Raw genomic sequence first — 18,899 nt, 5'->3', positions numbered from 1 at the left:
AGTGCAATAAAGAAAGTACTTGCATTTATATAACACCTTTGACAACCTCAGGGCATTCCAAAGAATTGTGCAACCAATTAAGTACTGATGAAGTGAGGTCATTGTTGTAATGTAGGAATCGCTACAGCCAATTTGCGCCCTATGGCACTATTTCGAAAAAGAGCAAGGGAGGCCTCCTTGATGTCCTGGCCGATATTTATCCTTTAACCAAACAGATTATCTGGTCATGTATCGCACTTCTGTTTGTGGGACCCTGCTGTGTGCAAATTGGTTGCCTCATTTCATACATTACAACAATGGCTACACTTCAAAAAACTTAGGCTTGAGGGTTTGAATGGCCTACTACTTGTTCCCATGTAATAAATTCTCTATTTGTTGCTTAGCACTGTTCAACAATTATGAGGAAAAATATTGTATGTGGCTGCAGAGCATGAAGTAACCACATTATTACTACAGTGTATAGGGTGAGTAGGTTTCATCTACCAACAAAGTCAACAGGTGCATCAGTGATTGTTCTTAATATATATTTGGGGGGGAATTTAAGACATATCTGAATCCTACAGTTGCAGCAGAAAAATGCTATTTGCACTTTGTGCTTTTGTTCACCTCCTTTCAGGGTCATTTAAATCTTCAATGCAACACAGACGTCAATCGAATCCGTACCTAATGAGGTCTTAATGCGACCTTGGTTTAATAAGGGGGAAATTCGCCAGGGTTCCTGCTGATGGTTTGTGTCCAGTGACCCCAACGGGAAAGTGCATGTGTGGAGATTAGATAAGGACAGGATTGGGTTTAGCTAGAATGATACCAGGGACGAGGGACTTCAATTATGTGGAGAGATTAGAGAAGCTGGGATTGTTCTATTTAGAGCAGAGAAAGTTAAGGGGAAATTTAATAGCTGAGGGGCTTTGATAAAATAATAGGGAGAAATAGTTTCCACTGCCAGGAGGGCTGGCAAAAAACAGGGGGATGATGAGATTTTTTTTTTACGCAGCAAGTTGTTATGATCTGGAATGCACTGTCTGAAAGGGTAATTGTAAGAAGTCACACAACACCAGGTTATAGTCGAACAGTTTTATTTGAAATCACAAGCTTTCGGAGCGCTGCTCCTTCGTCAGGTGAAGTGGAGAGATGCATAAAAACACAGCTTATATAGTCAGTGAATGATGTCAGATGTTTACAGGTAATCTTTCCAACTGCCATTTATCACACCTCGACAGAGAGATAATCACAGCAATCAAAGGTGTAAATGGTGTCCAAACAGGTCAGTCAGGAAAACATTACATCAAGGAGCAATGAGGTGGGGTCACAAGGGGTCAAATGTTGCAGATGCTGGGGTCTGTATGAAAAACAAAAAAACAGACAAAAAACATTTTTTTGCTGGAAATCACTGCAGGTCCGGCCGCATCTGTGTGGAGAGAACAAGCCAACGACGACTCGAGTCTGGATGACCCTACGTCAGGTGGGGTTACATGTAGCGTGACATGAACCCAAGATCCCGGTTCAGGCCGTCCTCATGGGTGCGGAACTTGGCTATCAGTTTCTGCTCGATGATTTTGCGTTGTCGTGTGTCTCGAAGGCCGCCTTGGAGAATGCTTACCCGAAGATCGGAGGCTGAATGTCCTTGACTGCTGAAGTGTTCCCCGACTGGGAGGGAACACTCCTGCCTGGCGATTGTTGCACGGTGTCCGTTCATCCGTTGTCGCAGTGTCTGCATGGTCTCGCCGATGTACCATGTTCCGGGGCATCCTTTCCTGCAACGTATGAGGTAGACAACATTGGCCGAGTCACATGAGTATGTACCATGTACCTGGTGGGTGGTGTCCTCATGTGTGATGATGGTATCTGTGTTGATGATCTGGCATGTCTTGCAGAGGTTGCTGTGGCAGGGTTGTGTGGTGTCGTGGTCGCTGTTCTCCTGAAAGCTGGGTAATTTGCTGCGAACGATGGTCTGTTTGAGGTTAGGCGGCTGCTTGAAGGCGAGTAGTGGAGGCGTGGGGATGGCCTTAGCGAGGTGTTCGTCGTCATCGATGACATGTTGAAGGCTGCGAAGAACATGGCGTAGTTTCTCCACTCCGGGGAAGTACTGGACGACGAAGGGTACTCTGTTGGTTGTGTCCCGTGTTTGTCTTCTGAGGAGGTCTATGCGATTTTTCGCTGTGGCCCGTCGGAACTGTCGATCGACGAGTCGAGCGTCATATCCCGTTCTTACGAGGGCGTCTTTCAGCGTCTGTAGGTGTCCATCGGAGCGGAGAAACTACGCCATGTTCTTCGCAGCCTTCAACATGTCATCGATGACAACGAACACCTCGCTAAGGCCATCCCCACGCCTCCACTACTCGCTTTCAAACAGCCGCCTAACCTCAAACAGACCATCGTTCGCAGCAAATTACCCAGCTTTCAGGAGAACAGCAACCACGACACCACACAACCCTGCCACAGCAACCTCTGCAAGACATGCCAGATCATCAACACAGATACCATCATCACACGTGAGGACACCACCCACCAGGTACATGGTACATACTCATGTGACTCGGCCAACGTTGTCTACCTCATGCGTTGCAGGAAAGGATGCCCCGGAGCATGGTACATCGGCGAGACCATGCAGACACTGCGACAACGGATGAACGGACACCGTGCAACAATTGCCAGGCAGGAGTGTTCCCTCCCAGTCGGGGAACACTTCAGCAGTCAAGGACATTGAGCCTCCGATCTTCGGGTAAGCATTCTCCAAGGCGGCCTTTGAGACACACGACAACGCAAAATCATCGAGCAGAAACTGATAGCCAAGCTCCGCACCCATGAGGACGGCCTGAACCGGGATCTTGGGTCATGTCACGCTACATGTAACCCCACCTGACGTAGGGTCATCCAGACTCGAGTCGTCGTTGGCTTGTTCTCTCCACACAGATGTGGCTGGACCTGCTGTGATTTCCAGCAAAAAAAATGTTTTTTGTCTGTTTTTTTGTTTTTCATACAGACCCCAGCATCTGCAACATTTGACCCCTTGTGACCCCACCTCATTGCTCTTTGATGTAATGTTTTCCTGACTGACCTGTTTGGACACCATTTACACCTTCGATTGCCGTGATTATCTCTCTGCCGAGGTGTGATAAATGGCAGTTAGAAAGATTACCTGTAAACATCTGACATTATTCTCTGACTATATAAGTTGTGTTTTTATGCATCTCTCCACTTCACCTGACGAAGGAGCAGCGCTCCAAAAGCTTGTGATTTCAAATAAAACTGTTGGACTATAACCTGGTGTTGTGTGACTTCTTACATTTGTCCACCCCAGTCCAACTCCGGCATCTCCACACCATGAAAGGGTAATGGAAGCAGATTCAGCAATAACTTTCGAATGAGAATTGGATAAATACTTGAAAAGGAAAAAATTGCAAGGCTATGGTGAAAGAGCAGGGGAGTGGGACTAATTGGATAGCTCTACCAAAGAGCCGGCACAGACACGATGGGCAGAATGGCCTCCTCCTATGTTGTAAGATTCTATGGCCTAGAAATTTGTGGCTGCCACAAAAGCTGCCGGTGCCACTGTAGCCATGGGTTAATGCCCGCTGAAAATGGTGGCACTAGCAGGATCGAAAAATTGGCACTGGGGACTAATTATCATTTGGCCAGAGCTAAGCTCACGGTGTAATGCCGTCCTGGTGATGTCGAGCCCGGCAGGGGGCTCCAATGGGGCGTGCCCAAGCAGCATTGCTGCTTCAACATCCTCTGAAAGCAAGGCTGTGATTATCACAAAGTATTGTGGGATTCTTAAAAGGACAATGCATTGTCATTTTCTTAAAAGGGCAATGCCTTCTGAAATGGAAAAAATAAAAATGATGTAAAAATATGCAGTTTGTAGCCCTTACAGCTCAACTGCCTTCTGAAAAAAATTTAACATTAAAAAGAATTCCCAAATGGGAGTCTTCAGTACTTCAAGATGAACTCCCTTACACATGTAAAAAATGGGAATGGTGCTTCAGCACTAACACAAATGGATCAGCAAGCCAGGGAAAGGGCACCCAGGTTCTCACATGCAGCACTCCAGCTTTGTGCAGGGGGTCAACACTGCAAGAGAGGTCCTCTGCCCACAGGGGCCAGGTGGACTTCCAGAAAGAATGATGTGGGACCACATTACCAAGGCAGTTTTGCCCCCATGACCTGGCTCCATTGATTGATGAGTAGCGGGTGAGTGCTTTTCTTTTCTCTTCAATTTTAAGTCTATTTCTTTTAAGGTAGTTCATAGTTAAGGTAATTCGGGAGAGCGAGAATCCAAGAGTTTAAATGTGAGGTAAGAGTGTTTAATTAAAAGTATGACGGGGACCTCAGTCCGTGCGTTGCACGGCCTGCAGCATGTGGGAATTCCTAGATGCTTCTTGTGGTCAGGATGACCACATGTGCAGTAAGAGCCAACGGTTTGGCCAACTTGAGATCCGGTTTTGGGAGCTCGCGTGTCAGCTGGAGGCACTGCAGTGTATCCGTGAGGCTGAGAGTTACATGGATAGCACGTTTTTAGACGTGGTCACCCCACAGCTTAAGAAAGTGCACTCAGAGAGGGAATGGGAGACAGCCAGTCAGAAGAAGGGGGCAGGCAGGTAGTCAGGAAATCCCCAGAGTGCATCTCACTCAAAAAAACATTTTTCTGTGTTGGAAAACAGTGTCGGTTCCTCTGGGGAGTGCAGCCAGAGCCAAGTTCACGTCACTGTGGGTGGCTCAGCTGCACAAGCGAGGAGGAGTAAGAGTGGAAGGGCAATAGTGGTAGGAGACTCAATAGTGAGGTGTGCAGACCGGCGTTTCTGCGGCTGCAGATGTGACTCCAGGATGGTATGTTGCCTCCCTGGTGCCAAGGTCAAGGATGTCACTGAACGGCTGCAGGGCATTCTGAAGAGGGAGGGCGAACAGTCATTGGTAGCAACGACATAGGTAGAAAGAGGGATGAGGTCCTGCAACAAGAATTTAGGGAGCTAGGTAGCAGATTAAAAAGCAGGACCTCAAAGGTTGTAATCTCTGGATTACTCCCGGTGCCACGTGCTAGTGAGTATAGGAATAGGAGGATAGAGCAGATGAATGTGTGGCTAAAGAGTTGGTGCAGGAGGGAGGGCTTTAGTTTCCTGGATCGCTGGGTCTGTTTCTGGGGAAGGTGGGACCTGTACAAGTTGGACGGGACCAACATCCTTGCGGGGAGGTTTGCTCGTGCTGTTGGGGGTGTTTAAACTAACTTGGCAGGGGAGATGGGATACGGAGTGGAGCTATAGTGGGGGGTGAGGCACAGCCAAATATAGAGAAAAAACAAGTCAGTCTGCAAGGCAGAGCAAATATGTAATGGCACAAGGGAGTTTGGCAAGGCTGGGTGGCATTTATTTTAATGCAAGGAGTCTTGCGAGTAAGGCAGATGATTTGAAGGTGTTGATGAACACATGGGAGTATGATATTGTTGCTATCACAGAGGCATGGTTGAGGGAGGGGCAGGACTGGCAGCTCAATATTCCAGGGTATAGAATCTTCAGGCAAGACAGAGGGGGGTGCAAAAGAGGAGGGGGTATTGCAATATTAATCAAGGAGTCAATTACTGCTGAAAGGAGGGATGATATATTAACAGGTTCCTCTAATGAGGCCATATGGGTAGAACTTAAAAACAAAAAGTCAGGGGGAGATAGAGGAACAGATATGTAGGCAAATCTCAGAGAAGTGTAGAAATAGTAGAGTAATAATAGTAGGGGATTTCAACTTCCCCAGTATTAACTGGGATGGTCAGAGTGTGAAAGGCTTAGAGGGTGCGGAATTCTTAAAGTGCATCCAGGAGAGCTTTTTGAGCCAGCATGTAGAAAGTCCTACAAGAGAAGGGGCAGTACTGGACCTAATTCTAGGGAATGTAGCTGGGCAAGTGGTAGAAGTGTCAGTAGGAGAGCATTTTGGTGACAGTGACCATAATTCGGTGAGATTTAAGGTAGTCATGGAAAAGGACAAAGATGGATCGGATGTAAAGGTTCTAAATTGGGGGAAGGCCGATTTTAATATGATAAGGCAGGGTCTGGCCAAAGTGAACTGGGATCAGCTATTTGTATGAAAATCCACATCAGAGCAGTTGGAGTCATTCAGAAAGGAAATAGAGAGAGTACAGCGTCAACATGTTCCCGTAAAGGTCAAGGGTGGGACCAACAAGTCCAGGGAACCCTGGATGTCAAGGGATATACAAGAATGGATTAGGAAAAAAAGGGAGGCTTTTGGCAGATACAAAGGACTAAAAACAGTGGAAGCCCTAGAGGAGTATAGAAAGTGCAGGGGGGTACTTAAAAAAGAAATTAGGAGAGCGAAGAGGGGGCATGAAAAAACACTGGCGAACAAAATAAAGGAAAATCCCAAGGTGTTTTATAAGTATATTAAGGGCAAGAGGATAAACAGGGAAAGTGTAGGGCCCATTAGGGACCAAAGTGGCAATCCTTGTGTAGAGCCGGAAGATGTGGGTGAGGTTTTAAATGAATATTTTGCATCTGTGTTCACTATGGAGAAGGACGATGTAGGCATAGAAATCAGGCAGGGGGATTGTGATAGACTTGAACAAATTAGCATTGAGCGGGAGGAGATACTAATGGTTTTAGCGGGCTTCAAAGTGGATAAATCCCCAGGCCCAGACGAGATGTGTTGTATCCATGTGTTAATGGAGACACGGAATGCAGGAGTTGGTTTAACAGGTGTTTACTGAACAAAGTCTGGAGGTGAACTAAAAGATACAAGACACTATACAGGCTTATATAGCCCGAGTGGCCACTACCGGCATTACAGTACACAGGGGCACTTAAAGGCACATACACCACAATTCCTCCCCTTCTAGACAACCAGTACATAGCATTTTTAAGTAATCATTAATTAACATGTTTACAAGAACAATAATCTACACATTTGCTGCAGTTAATCAATTATAAGTTAGTCTCTCTGGAGGCTTCCTGACTCGGTCCGGATAACGCCTCGGTGGTGTAGTAGTTTTCGGTGGTGTAGTAGGTTCTTTTGGCAAGGTCGATTCGGCTTGAATGCCAGTGTCGGGTTCATCTGGTTCCAGTATCACCGGATCGGAGGTAGATACTATGGGTATCTCTGCTTCATCACTAGGCATATAGAGTTGTGGTGTAGGTTGTCCCTTTTCTGATGACTCTATGATCTGGTCAGCATGGCGCCTTATTATGCTTTCTCCAATGTCCACGGTATACATCAATGGTCCTAGTCGTGTGCAAATAGTTCCAGGCTGCCATTTCTCGGTACGGTAGTCCCGGGCCAAAACTTGTTGACCTATCTGGAAGGTTCTAGTTGGCCTTTCATTCATGCCTTGAAATTGCCGGTTCTCTACGTCCCTTCTGATGTTTGGCTTGATCAAATCCAGCCGGCATCTTAGTCTTCTATTGAAAAACATCATGGCGGGAGTTTGGTTTGTAACCACATGTGTTGCATTCCTGTATGCAAACAAGAAGTTATCTACCTTATGCTGTATTTTTATGTCTTCATTACCCATGGCCTTTATGGCCTTCTTGAAGGTCTGGACAAAACTTTCAGCCAATCCATTGGTGGCGGGATGGTATGGGGCGGACGTGTAGTGCTTAACCCCATTGTTTTTTTAAGAACTTCCTGAATTCTTCGGACACAAATTGCGGTCCATTATCAGAACAGATCTGTTCAGGCTGCCCATTCCTGGCAAATATGGTCCTTAATACCGTGATGGTTTTTTCCGTGGTGGTGGAGGACATCTTTATTACCTCCGGCCACTTGGAGTGTGCATCAACCGCGATTAAGAACATTGAGTCCATAAATGGACCAGCAAAGTCGATGTGTACCCTTTGCCATGGAGATGAGGGCCACTCCCATGGATGTAGAGGGGCTTCTGGAGGGGCGTTTTGGACCTTCTGGCATCCTAGACAGCCCTTGGTCATTTCTTCGATGTCTCCATCGATACCTGGCCAGCACACAAACGCTCTGGCTAGGTTCTTCATTTTCACTCCACCCAGATGCCCCTCGTGAAGCTCCTTTAGCACTTTATCCTGGAGTTTGGGTGGAATCACCACTCTGGATCCACACATCAAGGTTCCTCGGCACACTGACAGCTGTTCTCTTCTTTGCGAGAATGCTGGCAACAGTGGTTCTCCATGTGCTGGCCATCCCTTCACCGTTAAATCGTAGACTCGTGAGAGAGTCGGGTCATTTCTCGTTTCCGTTTCAATGGTAGAACTTGTTACTGGTAGACATTCCACTATGGTTGAGTGGAACATCTCCACTGGGTCCACTGTAGGTGCCTCTTCTACCGTTGGCAACGGTAGACGCGATAAACCGTCAGCATTTCCATGCTGTTTTGATCCTTTGTATTCTATGTCATATTGGTGTGCCCCTAGGAAAAGGGACCACCTCTGTAGCCTTTGCGCTGTCATAATGGGAATGCCCTTTTTAGGGTTGAATATGGAGACGAGGGGTTGATGGTCAGTCAACAAGGTAAATTTTTGTCCGTGTGGGTAATGGTTGAATTTCTTCACTCCCCATATCAGGCTGAGTGCTTCCCTGTCGATCTGGGCAAAGTTACGCTCAGCTGAGTTCAATGAGCGTGACGCAAAAGCTATCGGCCGCTCCGAGCCATCAGGGAATCTATGCGATAATACCGCTCCTACGCCGTAAGGGGATGCATCGCACGCCAGTCTGATTGGCAGTGATGGGTTGTAATGAGCCAAAACTTCCTTGGACGTGATCAAGCCTTTGCATTTATGGAAGGCACGTTTACAGTCTTCGCTCCATTTCCGAATTACTCCCGTTTGTAGAAGTGCGTTAAGAGGGTGCAGAACAGTTGACAAGTTCGGTAAAATTTATGATAGTAATTTATCAATCCCAGGAACGACCTTAATTGTGAGATATTTTCAGGTGCTGGGGCTTTTATGACCGCTTCAATTTTTTCAGGTGACTTATGCAACCCTTCTTTGTTAATTATGTGGCCACAATATGATATTTGTTTGTGGAAAAATTCACACTTGGGGCGATTTGCTCGTAGGCCCCATTCTCTCAGCCTAGTGAGCACCTGCTGCAAATTGGCAAAGTGCTCATTGTCGTTTTCTCCTGTTACAAGGATGTCGTGTAGGTAGCATTGAGTCCCCGGAATCCCTTGCAGGACTCGCTCCATAGCGCTTTGCCAGATAGCTGGAGCTGATGCTACTCCGAAAACCAGTCGATTGTACTGGTACAGGCCTTTGTGTGTGTTTATCGTGAGATACTTTTTAGAGGCCTCCTCAACCTCCACCTGTAGATATGCCTGTGCCAAGTCAATTTTGGTGAAACGTTTCCCTCCGGATAGTGAGGCGAAAATATCTTCTATCCTCGGAAGAGGATACTGTACCGTGTGAAGGACCGGGTTTACAGTCACCTTGAAGTCCCCACAGATGTGAATTTTTCTCTGTTCTTCAGATTTATCATTATTCAACGTTTTCTTCATGACCGGGACAATGGGTGTTGCCCACTCGCTCCAATCTATCTTGGATAACACGCCTGCCTTTTCCAAATTCTCCAGCTCTGCCTCGACTGCTGGACGAATTGCGCATTGCACCGGCCTTGCCTTAAAAAACTTGGGAATTGCCGCATCTTCCACTTTTATTGAGGCGGTGACGCCTTTCAAGGTTCCTAGTTCCTGTTGAAACACTTCTTTGGCGTTGGCCAAGATGTCTTTTAATCGTTCAGGTATGACGTCATCATCATTTTTTTTCTTACTGGTCACCGTCAGTGCCTGAATGGAGTGCCAGTCTAAACGTATCTTCCTGATCCATTCACGTCCCAACAGCGGTGGATCACCATCTTGCAGAACGTATAAATACAACTTCTGTATTTCCTTGCTGTTGTATACAACAGGCACCCTTATTTTCCCTCTGGGGTATACTTTCTGCCCCGTATATGTTTTCAAGATAATGGATGAGTCTTTCAAAGCTATATGCGGAAATAGCCGCTCGTAATCCCGTCGACTTATGGCGGTCAGAGCTGATCCTGTATCTAGCTCCATTTTAACTGGGGACCCCGCTATCGTGAGGGTAACCCAAATGGTCTGGTAATCTTCTTTGGCAATTACATTATGTAATTTGAGACAGCTTAGTCTCTTGTTTCCGGAGTCGCTATCGCTCTTCTGGTCTTCGGAGCTACTGTCCGTCATCATTTGTACCTTTCTGTACTTTTCCTTATTGATTTTTTTTCTGTCAGTGGATTTTTTGTTTCCAGATCGGCATACCCGTGCAATGTGTCCCATCTTTCCGCATTGCCTGCATGCTTTGTCCTTGAACCAGCAGTCCCTCTGGTCATGGGTGGATCTGCCGCAGCGATAACATCTCTCGAAACCCTGTGTCATTTCATGGGTGCCAAAGTCCTGTGGCTTTTGCTGTATCCCTGCAGCTCCTCTTGCTGCTGCTTCGTATGATACAGCTACACTGAAAGCCTTGTCCAGTGTTAAATCTTTCTCAGAAAGTAGCCTTTTCTGTGTTCCTTCACTTAGGAGACTGCAGACGAATTTGTCTCGAAGAGAATCTGCCAGTCCTGCCCCGAATTGGCAGTGCTTTGATAGCTTCCTTAATTCGGTGAGGTAATCAGCGTTACTTTCATTCTTGTGCGGATTCCTCCTGAAGAATTTGAATCGTTCCGCTATCAGCAGTGGTGTTGGGTTTAAGTGCCCCTGTAGGGTATCAACAATCTCCTTAAAATTCTTGTCCATCGGTTTGGCTGGAGTGATTAAGTTTCGTAACAGCTCGTATGTCCTTGCGCCCATTAGATTTAGAAGTACCGATGCCTTTTTATCATCCTCTATTTCATTCGCTGTGCAATATACCTCCACTCTTTCCACATATGTGGTCCAATCCTCTACATCACTATCGAAAGCAGTAATATTGCCAGTCTTAGGCATCCTGAAAAAAAATGACGCCTCCCGCGCTTTCCTTTCTTCCCTGCCGAGAAAAAATGGCGCCTCCCGCGTTTTCCCGCCGCTGCCGCTGCTGACAACGCTGTTCTCCGCGGTTTTTATTTATACAGATATTTTTAATAGTTGGAGACTCGTTCCCATCGGACTCTCTGGGACTTTTCCCTCCCTCTGCTTGGTCCGAACGCCGACCTGCTTTGCAGCGCTGGCCGTCTCCCGAGTGCTCCACCCTCCGTCTCTGTTTGCCTCCGCCTTCGCTGCTCGGCCCCGTTGCAGAGCCAGCTGATCGAGCCCCAGCCCCCGCCCAGGAAGGATTATTGCAGTACCTGCCACCAGCCCGGCTAGCTGATGAAACCACAGTTTTTTCCTTTTTTTTTTTCTTCGACTTTCGTCTGAGGAATCGATCTCCTTGAGGTGCTGCCGAATTGCAGGTAAGTCCGTTTCCAATTCGTCGCCACTGTTGTATCCGTGTGTTAATGGAGACACGGAATGCAGGAGTTGGTTTAACAGGTGTTTACTGAACTAAGTCTGGAGGTGAACTAAAAGATACAAGACACAATACAGGCTTATATAGCCCGAGTGGCCACTACCGGCATTAGAGTACACAGGGGCTCTTAAAGGCACATACACCACAAGATGTATCCCAGGCTGCTGTGTGAGGCAAAGGAGGAGATTGCAGGGGTTCTGACACAAATTTTCAGAACTTATCTGGCCACAGGGGAGGTGCCAGAGGACAGGAGGACAGCTAATGTAGTACCATTATTCAAGAAGGGTAGTAGGGATAAACCAGGGAATTACAGGCCAGTGAGCCTAACATCAGTGGTGGGGAAATTATTGGAAAAAATTCTGAGGGACAGAATTAGTCTCCACTTTGGAGAGGCAAGGATTAATCAAGGATAGTCAGCATGGCTTTGTCAGGGGGAGATCGTGTCTAACCAATTTGATTGAATTTTTCGAGGGGGTGACTAGGTGTGTGGATGAGGGTAGTGCAGTTGATGTAGTCTACATGGACTTCAGTAAGGCTTTTGACAAAGTCCCGCATGGGAGACTGATCAAGAAGGTAAGAGCCCATGGGATCCAGGGCAATTTGGCACATTGGTTCCAAAATTGGCTTCATGGCAGGAGGCAGAGGGTGATGGTTGAAGGTTGTTTTTGTGACTGGAAGCCTGTGTCCAGTGGTGTACCACAGGGATCGGTGCTGGGTCCCTTGCTGTTTATAGTGTACATTAATGATGTAGATATGAATGTAGGAGGTATGATCAGTAAGTTTGCAAATGACACGAAAATTGGTGGAGCGGTAAATAGCGAGGAGGGAAGCCTCAGGCTACAGGATGATATAGGCGGGTTGGTCAGATGGGCAGAACAGTGGCAAATGGAATTTAACCTGAAAAGTGTGAGGTGATGCATTTTGGGAGGACTAACAAGGCAAGGGAATACACAATGAATGGTAGGACCCTAGGAAGGACAGAGGATCAGAGGGACCTTAGTGTGCATGTACATAGATCCCTGAAAGCAGCAGGACAGGTAGATAAGGTGGTTAAAAAGGCATATGGGATACTTGCCCTCATTAGCCGAGGCATAGAATATAAGAGCAGGGAGGTTATGATGGAGCTGTACAAGACGCTAGTTAGGCCATAGCTGGAATACTGTGTGCAGTTCTGGTCGCCACACTATAGGAAGGATGTGATTGCATTGGAGAGGGTGCGGAGGAGATTCACCAGGATGTTACCTGGGCTGGAGCGCTTCAGAGAGACTGGACAGGCTGGGGTTGTTTTCCTTAGAGCAGAGAAGGCAGAGGGAGGACCTGATTGAGGTGTCCAAAATTATGAGGGGCATAGATAGGGTCGATAGAAAGGAACTTTTCCCCTTAGTAGAGGGGTCAACAACCAGGGGGCATACTTTCAAGGTAAGGGGCAGGAGGTTTAGAGGGGATTTGAGGAAAAAAAATTTCACCCAGAGGGTGGTTGGAATCTGGAACTCACTGCCTGAAAGGGTGGTAGAGGCAGGAACCCGCACAACATTCAAGAAGCATTTAGATGAGCACTTGAAATGCCATAGCATACAAGGCTATGGACCAAGTGCTGGAAAATGGGATTAGAATAGATAGGGCTTGATGGCCGGCGCGGACACGATGGGCCGAGGGGCCTCTGTAGTGTATGTACTTTAAGTCAGAACTACTTTTTACAGCTCCTGCATACTGTAGTACCGGCAGTGACCACACCGGTATATAAGCTGTGCGCAAGCCTCTGTACCCCAGTCTAGAGATTACCCTCCTCCAGTAAAGACCTGTTATTTGTTTATGTACAGCATCCGTGTAATTATTTATCCACTGAACCACGGATCTAACATTGGCGATGAGTGTTGATGCGAATCTACCTGCAACATTAAAAAAAAAAATAGTCGAGTCCAGGAACACGGGCGTTGACCGCAAGCAACCGCCCAGCAGTCAGGCAGAGATCCAACTTCGCTGGGGAGGCTGTGGAGAGCCGGGCTTGGTTCCCCAGCCACAACGAGCAGTAAGAGACCGACGACAGGTCCAGAGCAGACCCTTCCCGAGCAGCGGCGGCTGGAGCCGACCGACGGCAGAGAGAGAGAGCCGGGCAGCGTCGATGGGGTAAGAAAGAGGGTGAAGAGAGCAGGGCGCAGCCGGGGGTTGATCACCGAGCGGCGTCGAGGAAAAATACGGAAAACCGGAGAGAGAGAGGGTAAGAAACAGCCGGGTTCTAGACTGAGCGGCGTCGACAAATATCAAGAGAGGAACGCGCAGAGCACAGCCAGAGATCACGGGCTGATCAGGGTCCGCGGGGCGAAGCAAGGGGAGACGCCATTAAGCTGCAGCGGAGAAGACGGGCGAGCACGGGAAGGAAGGAAAGTGCGGGAGACGCCATTTGTGCCAGCGGAGAAGAAGGGGAAGCGCGGGAGGTGCCATTGGTGATAGTTAACGCACAACCAAGGATGCCGAAGAGTGGCAGTATCTCTGCGTTCGACAATGAAGTCGAAGATTGGGCGACATATGTGGAACGTATTGAGGTGTACTGCAGGGCGAATGAAGTGTCAGATGCTAATAAAGCACTGGTTCTGTTAAATTCCATGGGTGCAAAAACTTATGGGTTACTGCAAAATCTAATAACCCCAGAGAAGCTGGTAAACAAGAATTTTGGAAGTATAGTAGAAATCCTACAGGACCACTTAAACCCCACACCGCTGCTGATAGCAGAACGATTTAAGTTCCATAAAAGGAACCAACACAAAGACGAAAGCAATGCTGAGTACCTAACGGAACTGCGCAAGCTATCGAAATACTGCCAGTTTGGAGCGGGACTAGCAGACACGTTAAGGGACAAGTTTGTGTGTGGGCTACAAAGTGAAGGAACCCAGAAACGGCTTCTATCAGAAAAGGACCTTACGCTGGACAAAGCTTTCAGTATGGCAGTATCACACGAAGCAGCCGCAAGGGGCGCTGCAGAGATACAACGGAGACCGCAAGAATATGGCACCAATGAAATGACCTATGGAACAGGGAAGTGCTATCGCTGCGGCAGAACAACACATGACCAGAAAGATTGTTGGTTCAAGGACCAAGTGTGCAGACAGTGTGGGAAAGCAGGACACATAGCAAGAGTCTGCAGGTCTGGGAAGAAAACCAACAGTAAGAAATCTCCACAGGAGAAGTACAAAAAGGAACACCAGGTGATGGACAGTGGTTCAGACGAACAGAAAAGTGACACAGACTCCGGAAGCAAGGAGCTGGGTTGTCTGAAACTATATAATGTAACCGAAATGGAGGATCACCAGACTATCTGGGTTACACTCAAGATAGACGGAGTCCAAGTGGAAATGGAATTGGACACAGGGTCAGCTCTAACAGTCATAAATCAAAGAGACTACAAGCGGCTATTTTCACACATACCCTTGAAAGCTACAGAGATTGACTTGAAGACGTATACGGGGCAAAAAGTCTACCCCAAAGGAAAAATAAGGGTGAAAGTGACATATAAAGGTCAGGAAATACCTAAAATGGATATATATGTATTGCCAAATGGAGGACCACCACTGCTAGGACGTGAATGGATCCGGAAGATACATTTAGATTGGCATTCCATACAGGCACTGAGGGTGGAGGCCAAAAAGGATGACGACGTCACACCTGGTCGACTGTCAAAAATGCTAACTGACGCAAAAGAAGTGTTCCAGGAGGGACTAGGAACACTAAAAGGAATAACAGCAACAATTAAAATAGAGGATAATGCAAGCCCAAAGTTTCTGAAGGCCAGACCAGTGCCTTATGTGATCAGACCAGCGGTTGAAGCGGAGCTGGAAGGGTTGGAACGTTCAGGAGTACTGTCCGAAGTGGACTGGAGCGAGTGGGCTACACCCATCGTTCCTGTAATGAAGAGGTCGTTGAGTAATATGTCTGGGGAACCAAAGAAGGTCCGCATCTGTGTGGATTTTAAGGTGACAGTGAACCCAGTCCTTCACACGGTGCAATATCCGCTTCCACGAATTGAGGATATTTTCACCTCGTTATCTGGTGGTAAACGCTTCACCAAAATTGATCTAGCCCAGGCGTACTTGCAAATGGAGGTAGAAGAAGCTTCGAAACATTACCTTACGATCAACACCCATAAAGGTCTCTATCAATACAACCGGCTGGTGTTTGGAGTAGCCTCGGCTCCGGCTATCTGGCAAAGGGCGATGGATCAGGTCCTGCAAGGGATTCCAGGGACCCAGTGTTATTTGGACGACATCTTGGTCACGGGCGAAAATGACGGTGATCACCTCGCTAACTTGGAGAAGGTGCTCGCAAGATTAAAGGAATATGGGCTACGAGCTAATCGCCACAAGTGCGAGTTTTTCCAGAAACAGATCTTCGCATCACAGGAATGCATCAACCCCATGTCTCGAGTACCTGGGGATGAACCCGACATACCGGTGGTATCTACTTCAGACCCAGTAGCAGTGGAACCCGATGAACTACCCGATGAAAGGGGGTCAGAATCGCCTCTGCACCAAGAACAAGAACCTCCAGAAAGGTGCTATCCCGAAAGGGTCAGGAAGCTGCCCCAAAGACTGAATCTATAAATGGACTGTACATGTAAAAATGTAATTGTTATTTGAATATTAAGGGGGTATTATTGATCTAAAAAGGGAGGAATTGTAGTGTATGTGCTTTAAGTCAGAACTACTTTTTACAGCTCCTGTATACTGTAGTACCGGCAGTGACCACACCGGTATATAAGCTGTGCGCATGCCTCTGTACCCCAGTCTAGAGATTACCCTCCTCCAGTAAAGACCTGTTATTTGTTTATGTACAGCATCCGTGTAATTATTTATCCACTGAACCATGGATCTAACAGCCTCTTTCTGTGCTGTATAACTCTGTGACTCTATGACTCTATGACCCTGCACAAAGAAGCTTCTTGACCTCAGACCAGTGGTCAAGGTCAGTGAATGCATCTTCAAAAGCCACATCACTAGCCTCACACACTTCTCAATGCCCGACTCCTCAGCTGCACCCGCATCACTCACCTACTGACAATCTGTACCAAACATGAGGCACACCTCCCATTCCTAGCTTCACCTCACCTCTTTGGAGGAGACAGTGCTGGCCATTCTTGGCAGGGGCATGGCTGAGCCCTTGGCCAGTGGCGGGGGTGAAAGAATACAATATGCTGGTACCCTCATACATTATCCTCTTTCTCGCATGCACCTCTTGCTTTCCTGCCCTCCCCTCACAACAACTCCACCCTTGTGCTTTCCTCATTTCACACACCCAAGAAATGCAGCCTGCCCAACTAGTGGGTGACTAAGAAGAGGGAGAGGAGAGTGAAGAAGAAACACCATCACTCGATTTCACACTCCCAGCCACCAGCTCCTCAAGGTTGACCAGCAAGGCCATCTGCAGTGTCCAGCACTGAAAGTCAGCAGCCTTCCACCAGCCATGCTGCAGCTGCTGGGGTAGCACTGCGTGACATCAGTAGGATAGGCAAAAGTGCTGAACTTAGCGCTAAGGTCCAAGTTCGCTGAGGTGATGTTAATGTCACCCTCTCTTCATTTACATATCCAGAGCAGTGCTAAGGCCCTCACCAAAATGGTGGTAGCCGAGTCCCGTGCCAGAGAAAGGCGCTAGAGTGGCAGCTGCCATTTTTCGACTGGATCACGGCAAAAACTCGTGGCGGTAAATGGGCCAATTTCTAGGCCTATGGTTCTACAGCTGTGATCCCTCTTTGAGTGAACTGCCTGGTGGCACTCACTGTTGAGTTTGACAATGGATCACTCAGACAAATACATATGTTGAGCATATACAGATGATATTTTGGTTACTTTGCACCCGCTCTTGTACTTTGGTGGCATTCCTTTGTTGTTATGATTGTTGGGACCAGTGTGCAATTTAAGGATCAATGTTATGAAGTTTAAATTGCTTGCCTTATTTACGCTGAAGTTCAGACTATGCCTTTTGATCAGAAGTTGAAATGTATTTCCCTTGCTGTAATTGTGAACAGAGTCACCTGAACGTAAAAGAAAAGATTTTGCTCTATTCTATAAACAGGTGGAAGAGTTCTGGCCAGTCAGGATGTGGATCGTTGTACTTTGGACGACAGTTCCCCATTGTGAATTGTGTCTATGTATGAAGTTTGGTAAACATTTGTTTAGAAAACATTGCTCCATGTTTATGGAAGGAACATTAATGTTTATAATATGCTGATACAGAAAGTTTTACCAACAAAAATGTATATATGTAGATATATGTATGCGTATATATATATACTAGCTGGGGGAGCCCGGCTTTGCCAGGGCTGTTTTGGGCCGGGCGGTTTAAATCGAGTGCGAGGCTTTGGGGCCTCTCTGTGTCCCTCTGTGAATCTGCTGCCGGGCAACATTTTAAATCGAGTCCCAGGCTTTTGGGCCCTGTCTGTGTCCCTCTCTCAATCTGCTGCCGGGCAACATTTGTACCTTTTAATACCTTGAAAGATGAAAGTGAAAGTACTTATAAAATGTTTTTGGTAAATCTTATGTTATTTTTAAAAGAGATACTAACTTTTTGGAAGCTGGATTAGCAGATTTTGAGCTGGAAGTAAATGGGGTTTTTAGCTTGAGGCAATGGCTGCCAGATCCCTGAGATGAAAACGATTAGTCCCGCCCACACATGCACCGATTGGCCAACCATCAGGTGACTGAACTGTAGGATTGGTCAATCGTGACGGCACAGGATTGGTCGAACCTTGACATCAGTCAATCAATGCTAATTAGCAGATAATGAGCGTAATTTTGAAGGTTTTTTGAATAACACGCGAACAATTTTTGTCCGACCGAAAAGTAAATACGCTCACGACCGTCCTGGAATGGTAAGCTTTCTTTGGAGGTAACGCACGTGTAGGTATGCTCTATAACTTTCGAGCGTATAGCCGGACAGACAAAACGTAAGGAACCGCTTTATATATATAGATAGACTAGCTGAAGTGCCCGACGGTGCCGAGGGTCTTTTGAGGGCATGTTGTTGTTGGAAGAGAGAGAGAGAGAGCGACTGGGGGGAAGAGAGAGAGCGACTGGGGGGAAGAGAGAGAGCGACTGGGGGGAAGAGAGAGAGCGACTGGGGGGAAGAGAGAGAGCGACTGGGGGGGAAGAGAGAGAGCGACTGGGGGGAAGAGAGAGAGCGACTGGGGGGAAGAGAGAGAGCGACTGGGGGAAGAGAGAGAGCGACTGGGGGGAAGAGAGAGAGCGACTGGGGGGAAGAGAGGGAGGGGAGGGAAGAGAGGGAGGGGGAGGGGAGGGGGAGGGAAGAGAGGGAGAGGAGGGGAGGGAAGAGAGAGGGAGGGGAGGGGAGGGGAGGGGGAGGGGGAGGGGGGAGGGGAGGGGGAGGGGAGGAGGGGAGGGGGGAGGGGAGGGGAGGGGGAGGGCGGGGGGAGGGGAGGGGATGGCGGGGGGAGGGAGGGGAGGGGGAGGGGAGGGAGGGGCGGGGGGAGGAGGGGGAGGGAGG

At 47.7% G+C, this 18,899-nt stretch overlaps 1 protein-coding gene across 2 annotated transcripts in view; it reads left to right on the top strand.

The window, feature by feature from the left end:
• The window catches only part of ugt2a5 (UDP glucuronosyltransferase 2 family, polypeptide A5), a 138,250-nt gene that overhangs the window by 66,333 nt on the left and 53,018 nt on the right, over nt 1–18,899 (top strand). The gene's annotated exons all lie outside the window — the stretch shown is intronic.

The sequence above is a fragment of the Somniosus microcephalus genome, chromosome 1 (assembly GCF_052327205.1).
Source record: "Somniosus microcephalus isolate GS21.2 chromosome 1, FLI_Smic_1.0, whole genome shotgun sequence".
In the NCBI taxonomy this organism is placed as follows: domain Eukaryota; kingdom Metazoa; phylum Chordata; class Chondrichthyes; order Squaliformes; family Somniosidae; genus Somniosus; species Somniosus microcephalus.
This window is presented reverse-complemented; position numbering and strand designations above follow the sequence as displayed.